General features: G+C 40.8%; 2 long non-coding RNA genes across 2 annotated transcripts in view; one reads left to right on the top strand and one right to left on the bottom strand.

Moving 5' to 3' along the window:
• LOC141376045 (uncharacterized) overlaps positions 1 to 2305 on the top strand; it is a 52478-nt gene extending 50173 nt beyond the window's left edge. Inside the window, exon 4 of the long non-coding RNA XR_015499170.1 lies at positions 648 to 2305. This is a non-coding gene — a long non-coding RNA (uncharacterized LOC141376045). The remainder of the gene's footprint in view (positions 1 to 647) is intronic.
• Positions 1 to 14821, bottom strand: part of LOC148679653 (uncharacterized) — a 189053-nt gene that overhangs the window by 166066 nt on the left and 8166 nt on the right. The window lies entirely within an intron of this gene.

Below are 14821 nucleotides of genomic sequence, written 5' to 3'. Positions count from 1 at the left end.
GGAGGTGTCGCTGACGCCGCCCTCTCTATTCTGTCGTCTATGCGCGAATATATCTAAGGACGCGGGTGGTGAGGGAGGTGTCGTAGACATAACTGAGGACGCGGGTGTTAAGGGAGGTGTCGCGAATGCCGCCCTCTCTATACTGCCGCCCTAGGCGGCCGCCTAGGTCGCCTCTATGGACGCGCCGGCCCTACATACTCTAGTGCTCGACGCCAGTGAAAATTGCTTGGGTTTGAAAAACGTCTTGAAAAACCCTGAAGATAAACACAAACGAAAAGCGTCCTGGTGTGTACGAGCGTTAAGAAATAATATATAGAGATGAATAAGCCTGTAAAATGACATCAAATGTACTGGCAGCTTATTACAAGGTTTTCGTAGCATAATATTCAACACCAACCCAGACAATATAGCACTGTAAACTTTTCATAATGTGCGTAAAAGTCACCTTTTCCAACTTTTCAAAGTTAAAAGTTGTCGGAAGAAAAATCAAGCTCCCGTAAAGAAACTCAAACGCAAAAGTATATGGGGAAAAGTACTACGTTTTGATAATTTCTGAATATTTTAAAGTGTATGCCAAGTTTTATGAGCCCTAACGCTTAAAAAAATCACAAGTAAATGTTTTCAGTAGCAAAATCTGTTTCTCCAAGTATTTTCAGGTTTCACGAGCATGAAAAATAAACTCTCCGTTGGTCACGAAGCGTTTGGAGCAGTGTGTTAGATGCGCAGGTCAGATGAGTGTCCGAAACAGAGGCTCTTAAGCAGTAAAAGAGCTGCGATGGAGGGATGGGAAAAGGCACACGGCGAGAGGAGGAGGAAGAAGGTGAGGGAATAGAGGGAACTAAATCCCACTCTGACTGTTAGGGAAGATGATGAGATCCCGAGAGGACGGACAGAGCGCAGAGAGGGAGGAAAAGAGAGAGAAAGAGTCTGTCCAGTCCAGCGCTCATTACAGACACCAGCAGACGCAGCGCCACCTCTGCCCTCAAAACACACTGAACTGCAGACACACACACACACACACACTCCAGGACGGCTTTCATTTCAGTATTGACCTTATTCTGCAATGCGGAAGTGACATTGTTTTAGACCTGCAGATTATTGAGGTCAGTTGGTTTCATATGCACATATTCAGACTTTCACAAAAGTTTTCTTTGCAAATTATGAAGTGTAATAATCATATTGGCAGCAAATGACTATCAAAGTACAACGTTGTTCTCAGTCACAATGAATAGTGCTAATGTTGTTAATAGAATGCATTCATTTTCTTGTCGGCTTAGTCCTTTTATTAATCTGGGGTCGCCACAGCGGAATGAACCGCCAACCTATCCAGCATGTTTTTACACAGCGGATGCCCTTCCAGCTGCAACCCATCCACACACACACACACACACACAACGACAATTTAGCCTACCCAATTTACCAGTACCGCATGTCTTTGGACTGTGGGGGAAACCGGAGCACCTGGAGGAAACCCACACGAACGGTGGAAGAACATGCAAACTCCACGCAGAAACGCCAACTGAGCCGAGGTTCGAACCAGCGGCCTTCTTGCTGTGAGGCGACAGCACTACCTACTGCGCCACAGCTTCGCCTACACAAGACGTGTCACTTGTATAGTTTTGAATGGGGAAAAGTGTAATGGTCAATATGACGAATGAAGCCCCGCCTACCAGTACAGGAGCCAATCATCGTTGCTATATGGCCCGTTTCTACTGAGTGGTACGGTACGGTTCGGTTTGGTACGCTTTTCCACTGTCAAAAAGCATACCGAACCACACTTTTTCAGCACCCTCTCGAAAGGATACCAAACAAGAGAAAGGGTACCAAAAGGTGGAGCTACATGTGCAGCTGAACGCTGATTGGTTAGAGATACGTCACGAGCTCATGTAGCTACACAGAATGAAAACAAAGGAACCGTAAAATTATAGCAGAAGTTGAGGAAATGGAAAAAACGACACATGCACTTCGAGTACAATTAGAGACTGTTGAAAAGAGATGGAGTAAATGGCTGACTTTCTCCTCAACGGCAATATAATTATTTATTATTGAACATTTACATAATTCTAAAGGTTTTGTATAATTGTGAAAATATGTTTGGCAACCTTTTATTATATTTTATTTTATACTTATTTATTTATCTGTTTTGATGAGGTTAGTTTAATGTTTTTATGCATGTATGTATATGGATATACATGTGTGGAATGGATGTATTTGCCTATATAGGTCTGTATACATATGTACGTTTATGTATATTTATGTATTCTTTTTTATTTGCTTGTTTTGTTCCCACTGGTTATATGTTCCTAAAAAATCAACAAAAACTAAGTATATGCAAGCTTGAGATTTGCACCGCAGCAACCTGTGAAATTTGACGCATGACCTGCGTTTCCGGGCTGACGCGTTCGCGTGCGTATGAATGGAAGACTATGGGAGGAAAAGCCCAGTGTGACCGCAGCTTTAGGGCCTACTCACACTATGTCATCCGTACCGTGCCCAGGCCCGTTTCCCGGATCGTTTGAGAAGTGTGAGTGCGCTGAATCGGGCTCAAGCACGGTTCACTTGGCCGGCCCTGGCCCGGTTGGAAGAGGTGTGCCTGAGCGCGGTTCACTTGGGCTTTGGCGCGGTACGCTTGTAGTGTGAGTGCAAAACGCGCCAAAGCCCGAAACTGAAAGCGAGACGTGACTTTTAAGGAATTGTTTTATATGGATTTTTTTAATCATTCTTACTGTTCAGTGAACGCAAACTGCCGTAGTTTATTAAAGACGCAAACCCCTCACTGCACCACAGCTGCGCGGCTTCAGCAGACCTCCTCATTCCTGCAGCACGAGAGCTTTATGATTGTTTATGAGCACCAAAAGTGGTGGATCTGTTCGGCGAAATATCTGACTGCGTGTCACCGCATCCCTAAGGACTGTTTGGCGAAATATCTGACTGCATGTCACTGTATATCAAACGACTGAAATGATATAACTAGAGAAATCTCCACTGTGTTGCTGAATGAGAGAGCGCTTCTCACTGAACAGCGCAGCAGCGATGACGTAAGCATGCCGAGGCCCATTTGTGGTGTAAGTGCGGGCCGTCGGGGGAGATGGGAGAGGGGACAAGCGTGCTGTGGTTCGAGGCAACTGTACCTAGTGTGAGTACGGCCCTTAATGTCATTTCCGAAGGAGTTTCAACATCAAGACCAAGTTGTGCATTACTTCAGAAGACCAGCACGATCAGACGAAGCATTGATCAGTGTAGAATGGCCATGAGTGAGGTTGGTGTCGTGATCTCGTTCCTTTCATCGTGAGGAACACATTAAATAATGCTTGTTGTTTTGTCTGCTATAAAATGAAATCAGCCGATGCTGGATTAAATTTGAATAAATCAGTTTAATTGATGCCGTCTCATGCCGATTCAAAACGTTTTGATTAAGTGGCTAATTTGGACGAATGTCTACGATCTCATTCCTAATTTTAGCATGAGTGTAGCGGCGGGGACTGATGCCGCCTTTTAAAAATCAAGGATGTGTGTGAATGTGTGTTACCCTTTATCTTAGTGTTAGTTTGTGTGTGTGTGTCTGTGTGTAACTCAGAGTCTGTAAATTTTGATTGTGTGTTTCATCCCTGCCAACACTCCTGTTTTTCCTGGAAGTCTCCCGTATTTCAGACCCATCTCCCGTATGTTCTGTCTCCCAGAAAACTCACGGAATTCCCCCCACCACCCCTCAGCTTTTTGGTACAGTCCGGCTAGCTTTTTGGTTTAGTCCCCATGCATATCTTCATACCCGCTCCCTGCTCTTCAGTTTGCGCACACCTTACCCTCACCTTGCGCGCACCCTGCACCGAGCCCCCCTTTCCCCCCCAACCCCGCTTTTCACTTTGCGCAACTATCCCCCCACGGTTCACTTCGCACACACCCCCAAACGCAGAAACCCCCCAATCCACCCATCATTTTATGATCTGGAATGGCAGGTATGGTTTGTTTGGAGGTTGTATCTTGCATGTATGTGTGTTTATGAGTGTGCATGTGTGCGTGTGTGTGTGTGTGTGTGTAAGCATGTGTGTGTGCATGTACTATATTCTATGCTGTGTGTGTAAATTTGCAGGGATGTGTATGTGTGTTTGTAAGCCCGTGTGTGTGTGTGTGTGCGCGTGTTTTTGTGACATATCAGGACACATATATGTATAATGACATGGGTATGACACAGGTATTACAAAAAGGAGGTGAAATATGAGGACATTGGTGATGTTCTCATTTTTCAAAAAGCTTATAAATCCTACAGGATGAGTTTAATGAGAGTAAAGCTGCACACTGACTCCTGTGATGGTTGGGATTAGTGGTGGGGTGGGGTGAGGGCAATACAATATACGGTCTGGACCGTATAAAATGAATGGAAACCTATGTAATGTCCCCACTTTTCACAAAAACAGACATTTGTGTGTGTGCGTGCGTGGATGTCTTATACTCTGTTTTTCTGAGGATGTGTGTGAGAGATTGAGAGAGTGTGTGTGCTTGTGTGTGTTTGTAAGTATGTGTGTGTGTGTGTGTGTGTGTGTGCGTGCCTGTATGTATTCTTTGCTATGTGTGTAAATTTGTAAGGATGTGTCCATGTGTGTGTGCATGTATTCTGTGGCCATGTGTGGGTTGTATGTGTGTGTGTGTGCAATTGTTTTACTGTGTGTGTGAATTTGTAAGGATGTGTGTCCATTTGTGTGTGAGAAAGCGATAAAGTGTGTGTGTGTGTTTGTGCGCTTGTGTGTAACCCTCTCTCTCTCTCTCTCTCTTTCTCTCTCTTTCTCTCTCTCTCTCTCTCTGTGTGTGTGTGAGTGTGTGTGTGTGTGTGTGTGTGTGTTTGGGGGTGTGAACTCTGTCTGCGGGGACTCTTGTCTCTGTTGAGTGCTGTCACAGAAACAGCTCCTCAGATGTGTCATGATTGCACTAATTACTGAGAGTCAGTGAAAGCTTTGACAAGGACGACCACAACACACACACACACACACACACACACACACACACACACACACACACACCACACACACACACACACACACACACACACACACCACACACACACACACACACACCACACACACACACACACACACACACACAGTAATGGATTATTACAGCTTTAACCACAGATGCCATTAGGAATCGACAGTGTTTTTATCTTAAGCAAACATGACCTTCTCAACAATTTTTAACTTGAGTTTAAAGAAATATGAAAATAAAAACTATTAAGAGTACTGTTATTATTAATGACATTGATCCATAGTGACCATAAAAACATGTTGACATATTTCCGCTTAAACAAGACCTTATTTTTAAATTAGGAATATGAGAGAGATAGTTTTTGCCGTTCTGTCGTGGACCTGTGCATTATAGTGACTTCATACAATTTAATCATCTTTTACAAATCAAATTGAAACAATATTTTACTTTTTACATAAATGATATTTTATTAAACTAACAAATCAGTATTTATATTGAAAAATTCATTTCTATTTAAAAATATGTTCATTTCATTTTTGTCCCTCATACAGAACTTAAAAAGTTTTTTCCTCCACAGAAATAAATGTATTGATAAAATGATCTGAAATAAACAAATGTTTGGTTGTAATGGTCACAATATTTTACCATATTAGTTTTATTTTTATCATCTTTCAAAATTTTACCACATATATTTATGTGTGTGTGTGTTTGCGTGTGCGTGTGTGTGTGTGTGTGTGTGTGTGTGTGTGTGTGTGTGTGTGTGTGTGTGCGTGTGTGTACAGAGCGGAGCATAATTGAGTAAAGCCCATTTTGAAAATGAATATGTTTCACCATTTCTCAGTGAATATAGGAACTGGGTTTTGGTGCATTTAAACCATACAGATTTATTAAATAGATATATTCATTAAAATAATATTCTAGTCCCCAAACAGATAATTAAATTTAAGCAAAATAATACCAAAAAAATTACAACATACAAAACTTTTTTTTTTCGTTTTTCTGCTTCTCTTGATTTTTCCTCTTTTTATAATTTGTATTTTATATTTTTTATATGTTTTAATATAATGTAGTTAATATTTTTCTATAACATATATATTTGGCTGTACTAGTTTTTGGACCTTTATAGTAAGTTATTTTGTTACATGAGCTCCAGATTTGGCTTCTGTACTAATAAATATATCTAGTATCTAAATACTTTATTATTGAGATATTTGTTATTTTTAATATTGACTTTTATCATGCATCTAAATACTTTAATATGGAGAAATTTATTATTTGTAATATTGACTTTTATTATGCATCTAAATAGTTTAATATTGAGATATTTAATATTTGTAATACTGACTTTTATTGTGCATCTAAATAATTTAATATTGCGATATTTATTATTTGTAATATTGACTTTTATTATGCATCTAAACACTTTTATATTATGATATTTATTATTTTTAATATTGACTTTTATTATGAATCTAAATATTTTAATATTGCGATTTTTATTATTTGTAATATTGACTTTTATTATGCATTTAAATACTTTTATATTATGATATTTATTATTTTTAATATTGACTTTTATTATTCATCTTAATAATTTAATATTGCGATATTTATTATTTGTAATATTGACTTTTATTATGCATCTAAATACTTTAATATTATATTTTTTATTTTTAATATTAACTTTTATTATGCATCTAATTACTTTAATATTGAGATATTTAATATTTGTAATATTGACTTTTATTATGCATCTAAATACTTTTATATTGAGATATTTATTTTTTAAATATTGGCTTTTATTAAGCATCTAAATATTTTAATATTGATAATTTATTTGTAATAATGACTTTTCATACGCATCTAAATATTTTAATATTGACATATGTATTTCTTTATTATTGAATTTTAATAACTAAATTTGCATAATTGACATTTCCCAATACTTTATTATCTCAATATTATTTTTTATTATCGACTTTTAAAAACACTTTAATCAGTCTCAATATTTTATTTTTAATAGCTTTTTATTTATCTAGATCCTTTAACATCTCGACATCTCTTTAATATTCATGTTATGTAATTATGCCAGTAATTAATTCACTATTTAAATGTCAAATCCATTTCCTTCTCCGTCTATGGCCGATCTGCGCTAGTCTCTAATGGATGCAGGTCTTTAATCCTCCTCTTCACACTCACACCAACATTATCGGCTCTGTTTTCCTCATAACAAGGCCAGAAAAGCCCAAACATTTCCATCTGCTTATCAAAGCAGCTGCTCAGAGACCCGCCGAGAGGTCGAGGAGAAAGAGAGAGCGAGCGAGAGGCTGTTAAATCCGACGAGAGGTGACAGTTTACATCCCCGCCCACAATTAACACATCTCTCCGCCCCCTCCGCGCGGGCCTCTGCCTGTGATCATGCCCGCTGTCAGCTGCGTTTCTCCGGCCTGGTCCGCCGCTGCAGCCGCTGACGGACAGACACACTCTGGAGGATCAGCGCTGTGTTCTGGCGGGACAGATGGAGACTGGAGGCAGTGTTCAATCAAACAACACACACACACACACACACACACACACACACACTGCTCTATTCATTCATTCATCAGGCCGGTGTGCTGAGACCCCCCCCCCCCGTTCCCCCACCCCACACTGCTGACGGGTGAATGAGTGAGTGCGTGTGTGTGTGTGTGTGTCAGTGTGTATTTGTGTGTGTGTGTGTGTGTGTGTAAAAAAAAGAGTGTGTTTGAGTGAGAGTGTTGGTGTCCAGTGTGTGTCTGTAAGCGTGATTGTGTGTATGAAAGAGAGTTTGTGTGTGAGAGTGTTCAGTGTTTGTTCGTAAGTGTGATTGTGGGCTTATTTGTGTGTGTGTGTCTGTGAGAGAGTGTTTGTGTGTGTGTTTATGTTTGTGAAAAAGTGTGTGTGTGAAAAAAAGTGTTTGAGTGTGTGTGTGTGCGCGTCTGTGTTTGTCTATGTTTGTCTGTGTCTGTGTGCGCGCGCGTGTGTGTGTGTGTGTGTGCGCGCGCGTGTGTGTGCGCGCGCGTGTGTGTGCGTGTGTGTGAGCTGAAATTGGTGTGTGTATATGTGTCTACAGTGTGTGTGTTTCATGTTTATATATATGTGTGTGTGTGTGTGCCTGTTTATCTATGTGTGTGTGAGCTGACATTGGTGTGTGTATGTTTCTACGGTGTGTCTGTGTGTGTGTGTGTTTATGTTTATATATGTGTGTGTGTGCCTGTGTTTGTTTATGTGTGTGAGCTAAAATTGGTGTGTGTGTGAGTGTTTATGTCTATATATTTTTGTGTGCTTGTGTTTGTTTTTGTGTGTGTGTGATTATATGTCTATCTGTGTGTGTTTGTGAGCTGAAATTAGTGTGTATATGTGTCTGTGTTTGTTTGTCTAAATATATGTGTGTGTGTGTGTGTGTGTGTGTGTATATGTGTGCGTATATATATGTCTGTGTGTGTGTCTGTGTGTGTTTATGTCCGTGTGTGTTTGTGTCTGTGTTTGTGAGATGAAATTGGTGTGTATGTATATGTGTCTGTTTGGGTTTATGTCTATCTATGTGTGTGTGTGTTTATATATATGTGTGTGTGTGTGTGTGTGTGTGTGTGTGTGTATGTGTGTGCGCGTATATGTGTGTGTGTGTGTGTGGTTGGCTGGTCACTGCTGTAATGGCAGTGTTTGATATGTTAGCAGCTCTGCTCGGGGGAATAAGCGGGAAACTTTGAAACACTGAACAGAGGGAAGACCCCAGAGGAGTGACAGAGGGGTGTGATGGACAGATCCACCCCTCCCTCCCTCCCTCCCTCTCTCTCTCTCTCTCTCTCTGATCCACTGATACTCTGCTAATTACCCTCTCCACACACTCTGCTCTCTGGAATACAGGATTCTGCTCATTAATGGACAAATCATCTCTGTATTCGTCTAGAAAAGTCCAATCTACATGTTTCCTTCACAGTTCAGAAACTTTAAATCAGGGAAAAATCACCATGGTTTAACACTTCCTGTGATGCTTCAGTTTATAATGCATTATAAAGGGGCTGTTGCCAGTTGCAGCTAAGGATAATTACTCATATGATTTGTTAAAATAGCCATTAATCGTATTTTATTAAAGTCTACACCTATCCCAACCCTAAACCTACAAAAGAATCCCAACATAGGCTCATTCTGAAAATGTAGCCCTGTACACATTTCTGGAGATCGCAAATTATGTAGCCAGAGATACGTATGGCTGCATTTCATTGTTAAAACAAACGCTACAGGGCGGTATGATGCTAATTCCTCTTTTGAGCTTACCAGCTGTGTGGACGGCTTTCCCGCTGTTATCAGTTTGCTCAGTGGCTCACCATGTACACTGTAAAAATCATAATCACCATTTGTTCAACACACTGTTCTTTTTCTGTCATATTTACTAAGAATTGTGAATAAGAATTGATTACACAAAAATATCTGTTATATCAACAATATTCGCTAAAATGTTATGTCTACATGTTTAACTGAGTTTTCTGGACAAACATTTTTGTGTTGAATTGGAATGTTGATATTTGAATCAGTTGGGCATGCGTGACGTGACGATTGCAAACTGAGCTTGTTTATCTGTTGCTTGAAAGAGGGGTGACACAGTGGCGCAATTGGTAGCACAGTCGCCTCACAGCAAGAAGGTTGCTGGTTCGAGACCCGTCTGGGTCAGTTGACATCCATATGTTCATGTGTGTTTCCTCCGGGTGCTCCGGTTTCCGCCCCAGTTGTCTGAGTGTGAATGCGCATTTGCCAGTACTGTGTTGCAGCTGAAAGGGCATCCGCTGTGTAAAACATATGCTGAATAAGTTGGCGGTTCATTCCACTGTGGTGACCCCCGATGAATAAAGGGACTAAGCCGAAGGAATGAATGGTCATTCTGCAGTTATGCAGTTCTTACTGCATCAAGTTGCCTTATTTTTTAATGTTTTCTCAACAATTTATTATTTACAGTGTACGTCTGGGTTTGTACGGCGAAGAATGGCTCCAGGAAGCAGGTAAGACAAAAACAAATGGCAAAAAACGAAATAGGCGACGCAGTGGCGCAGTAGGTAGTGCTGTCGCCTCACAGCAAGAAGATCGCTGGGTCGCTGGTTCGATCCTCGGCTCAGTTGCATGGTCTCCCTGCGTTCGCGTGGGTTTCCTCCGGGTGCACCGGTTTCCCCCACAGTTCAAAGACATGCGGTACAGGTGAATTGGGTAGGCTAAATTGTCCGTAGTGTATAAGTGTGTGTGTGAATGTTTCCCAGAGATGGGTTGCGGCTGGATCCGCTGCGTAAAATGTGCTGGATAAGTTGATTTCCATAATCCTGGACCAGGCCGTATCCTGAGCAGCTGCTGTGGTGGTCATGGAGGACTGAGGAGCATGAGACTGATGCCTGTGACGCTCCAGAGACAGACGAGTCTCGCTGACGTCCAGCTTCTCCGGCACCTAGACTGCAGCTCAGCCATAGCAGAAATGGTCACGCCCAACCGAGTCTGGTTTCTCTCGGGGGTTTTTATCCTTCACTTTCGCCAATTGGTGAAGTTTTTTTCTGGCCGGTGTCGCCACTGGCTTGGTTCGGGACCCATAGAGCTCTTCGACCCATCGATGTATTTGCTCTTCAACGTTTGGACTCTCAGTAAACCACACTGAACTGAGCCGAACTGAACTTAAACACTGAAAACTGAACTGACACGGTTTCAGTTTACTATGATCTTCTATGTCAGGGGTGTCAAACTCAATTCCTGGAGGGCCGAAGCGCTGCACAGTTTAGTTCCAACCCTGCTCCAACACACTTACCTGTAGGTTTCAAACAAGCCTGAAGGACTCAATTAGTTTGATCAGGTGTGTTTAATTAGGGTTGGAACTAAACTGTGCAGAGCTGCGGCCCTCTTGGAACTGAGTTTGACACCTGTGCTCTATGTGAAGCTGCTTTGACACAATCACATTGTAAAAGCGCTAAACAAATAAAGGTGAATTGAATTAAGTTGCTGCTGTGTGATTGGCTGATTAGACATTTGTGTTAATAATTGGTTGGACAGGTGTACCTAATAAAGTGAGTGTATGTGAGGGAAAACTGCATTATATTGTCCTGGTATCTGCCCAGATTTCTTCAAACAGCATAATGAACGTCTCCGAAGTTTCCCGAGTTTGTGAGGTGGAGAAGAGGAGCTGTGAGTGTGAAATCTTTGTCTTCTAGGGTCTCCCAGACATCATCATGCGCACACGCACACACACACACACACCTTCAGGAGCCCAAAAACACGCTCACTGCCGTCTCCGCCGCAGGGAGAGAGACGGAGTGAGACGCAGCCGACGTTTCCAGTTCAGAAAAGTGCGCTGCGCTCCCCTGAGAGTCTGTCTCATCTCTATGATGGCCAATAATAGCCCATTGTAGTCAAACGCTCCTTTTCCTCCTCGCGACAGAATGAGGACGCCTTATTTACAGAGGACAGGACGGTATAGCAGAACAGCCCTGCGGAAATACTGCTGACAGAGAAGAGAGAGAGAGAAGATTTAAGCTGTTTTATTACAAAACAGGGTTACATTTCATTATACAACTGCTTCAGCATCATTCCACCAGGCCACATCGATACAGCCACTAACATATAGATAAAAACAGCAATAAATCAATCAATCGATAAATTAATTAATTACGTTTAACACAGAGAGTGTGAACAATAGATGTTCCCATTTTAAGACAAGTTTCAAGTGAACGCCCAAAAAAACACACACATGTTGCCTCGATGTAACAACCCACGACGTTGTACCAACCTTGTAAAAAGGTTTAGGATCTACGTTGTTGCCGAAGGTTGTCAGAATGGTGTCATAATATTGTCATTTAAACAGCCGTTACTCTAGATCAGTAGTGTCAAACTCGATTCCTGGAGGGCCGAAGCCCTGCACAGTTTAGTTCCAACCCTGCTCCAACACACTTACCTGTAGGTTTCAAACTAGCCTGAAGGACTCAATTAGTTTGATCAGGTGTGTTTAATTAGGGTTGGAAATAAACTGTGCAGAGCTGCGGCCAGGGCCGGCGCGTCCATAGAGGCGACCTAGGCGGCCGCCTAGGGCAGCAGTATAGAGAAGGCAGCATCCGCGACACCTCCTTCACCACCCGCGTCCTCAGATATATTCGCGCATAGACGACAGAATTGAGAGGGCAGCGTCAGCATAACCTCCATCAGCACCTGCATGTCCTCAGTTATATCCGCGCATAGGGCGGCAGAATAGCGCAGTGTCCACGACACCTCCCCCAGCACCACCGCGTCCACAGTTATATCCGCGCATAGTGCGCTGGAAAAGAGGTCCGCCACACCTCACTTCATTTTCATAACCGGTCACTTTCGTTTTCACATTGGGGTTGAGGGTGGCATGATCATCCTCTGCCTAGAGCGGCAGTTCAGCTTGCTCCGGCCCTTTTGGAACTGAGTTTGACACCTGTGCTCTAGATTGTGCTTAGGTGGCGTGGACGACCACTGTACATTTACTCGTCATCAATGAATCAGTTTAAATTTCAACAGACTGTTTGGCGTCTCATTCAACAACAGCAGAGGAGACGTGAGTATTGCTTTATTTCCTCTGGCTAAATAAGTCCTCAGTGGTCATTTGTGTGCAGTCCTGTTGTGTCAAGCTCTAATCTGTCCTCTTCTGTTCACTGCCTATCCGCTTGTTAAGTGGTGACGTGTTTGTGACGTATGTAATACTGTTTCCGGGTCCAAGTCGCCATTCAGTTGAGTGGAGAAATCATTCGTTTATGATCACGTTTTATTCCAATCACACATTAAAGTTAATTTTATATAAAATCATAGTGTACACAGCTATCTTTGGGCTTGCTGCATAACAAATACCAAAAATTTAACAACTTATCAAATAATAATCACTTTCTGGTCATTGAATATCAGGCATGGACATATATACTGCGATCGTGATTTTCGAAAGCCTTAAATCGCTTTGTAAACGCTTATTATTACCATTTCATCAGTCTCCCCATTCAGTTGAATAGGGCGCTTTTACCCGGAAGCCGCTTCGTGTGACGTCACACTTAACAAGCGGATGTTGACTTGTGGCTGCTGTGGATCCATCTCTGAACTGGATTCTCTGTTGGATTTTTTTTCTGACTGCTTCTTTCTACCAACAACTACACCTGGGCTGTTTCTCAATATGCTTTCTTCACAGCGGTCCTCGTGTTCTCGTGTAACGTCATCATCAGCTGCCAAAGATCAGTTCCAATACTCAAGACTACAGGAACGTAGGACGATGAAACTCCAAAACTCCGAGCATGAAACTTTCCAGATGTGTTCTTGGAATTGAGGACGCACCGATGCAGACTAGAGCACCGAACTCACTCTAGAAGTCCCAGAAGTCATTGTGACTGGAGGTGGGAAGCGCAGCATTTTATATAGATCTATTAATAAACTTCAGAGGTGTCAAAAGGGGAAAAACAATAAATCGTTGTATGAATGCTGTAATGTGTAAATAATTTTCCTTTAAAATGCTAACTAGTGCCATTTCCCTTAACTTAGCTGAAATTGAGGTCCAATACCCCTTTTAGTTTTCACTATGCATTCAGAATGGACCTTCGGGTCACTCGGAAGGCGGTGAAATGATAAATTTGTGTCACTTTCTCTTCACTGAAAAGATGTAAAGCCAGGTACACAACGTTTCTCTGTGACTAAGGTAATACTTCCGTGTTTCTTCCCACCGCAGCCTCGATTTTGCTGTTAAAACTGGCGGCCGCATGAAAGCAGTCTATTGGTGATCTAGAACTGCCAGTTTCAGACTGTTGAATGATATTTTTCATTGCATTGATTGGCGCGATCATGCATCTACAATGGTATAAACCGCTATACCCAGGTGAAAAAAATATATAATTAAATGCAACTAAAATTCACTTAAAAACCCGCAAATACATTTTTAGTATTGTTATTTTTTGTGTTAAATAAAAGTTTGATGGTTTTACACTGTAAATATACTAATTAAAAGTATGTTTATACTTCAGTAGGATTTTAGTACACTTGACGAAAGTATAGTAAATACCAGTGATACTTAAATAAATTTTTAGTGTACTACAATAAAGTACACTACAGAAAAACAATCCAAAAGAGTTTTATTAGTGTGTTTTTTAAAGGTGTGCGTCAAATGCTTTAAACATTAGTTGAGTTTTAGTACACTGTTTACACACTAATCCTAAGTTTAAAATAAGTTAATATATAAAAAATCTATTAGTAATGTATTGTAGTAGAAGTACATTTTCCCAAAAGTTGTTTTTAAGTACACTTAATATGAATGCACTATTATCACTAACACTTACATTAATTTTGAGTGTGGTAATTTTAGGTTTACAATAAATTGACTTTATTAAAATTTATTAGTAATGTAGTGTAGTAGAAATACATTTTCCTAAAATGTCTTAACATTTGATATACGTGCTGTAATGTTGCATCTTATTTATATTTTTGTGTTCTCAGTTTTTGCTAAGTTTTTGTTCCCTCCCATAAGGTATTTTTGGACTTGTGGTTTATTGCACAAATAGATTAAAGTGTTCTGATGAAGCACAGATGCTGTTTTTGTGTACACACAGAATCCCTTCAAAAATATATTCTTTAAATAAATGTTTAGTATGTTAAAAGCACATTTTAGATCAGCTTCATGGCGTCTCATAATAGCACAGTTGAGTACACTTAGATGGTATTAAGTTTATCTCATCATATACTTAATACTATCTTTTAGTACATTAAGTACAAAATAAGTGTGCGAAAATAGAGCACTTTACTGAAAAGTGTACTTAGTATACTTAAATAAAGTGCATTTTAGTGCACTTTTTGGTCCCACTTTATATTA

The sequence above is a fragment of the Danio rerio genome, chromosome 9, assembly GCF_052040795.2.
Source record: "Danio rerio strain M-AB ecotype USA chromosome 9, GRCz13ab, whole genome shotgun sequence".
Classification (NCBI taxonomy): domain Eukaryota; kingdom Metazoa; phylum Chordata; class Actinopteri; order Cypriniformes; family Danionidae; genus Danio; species Danio rerio.
This window is presented reverse-complemented; position numbering and strand designations above follow the sequence as displayed.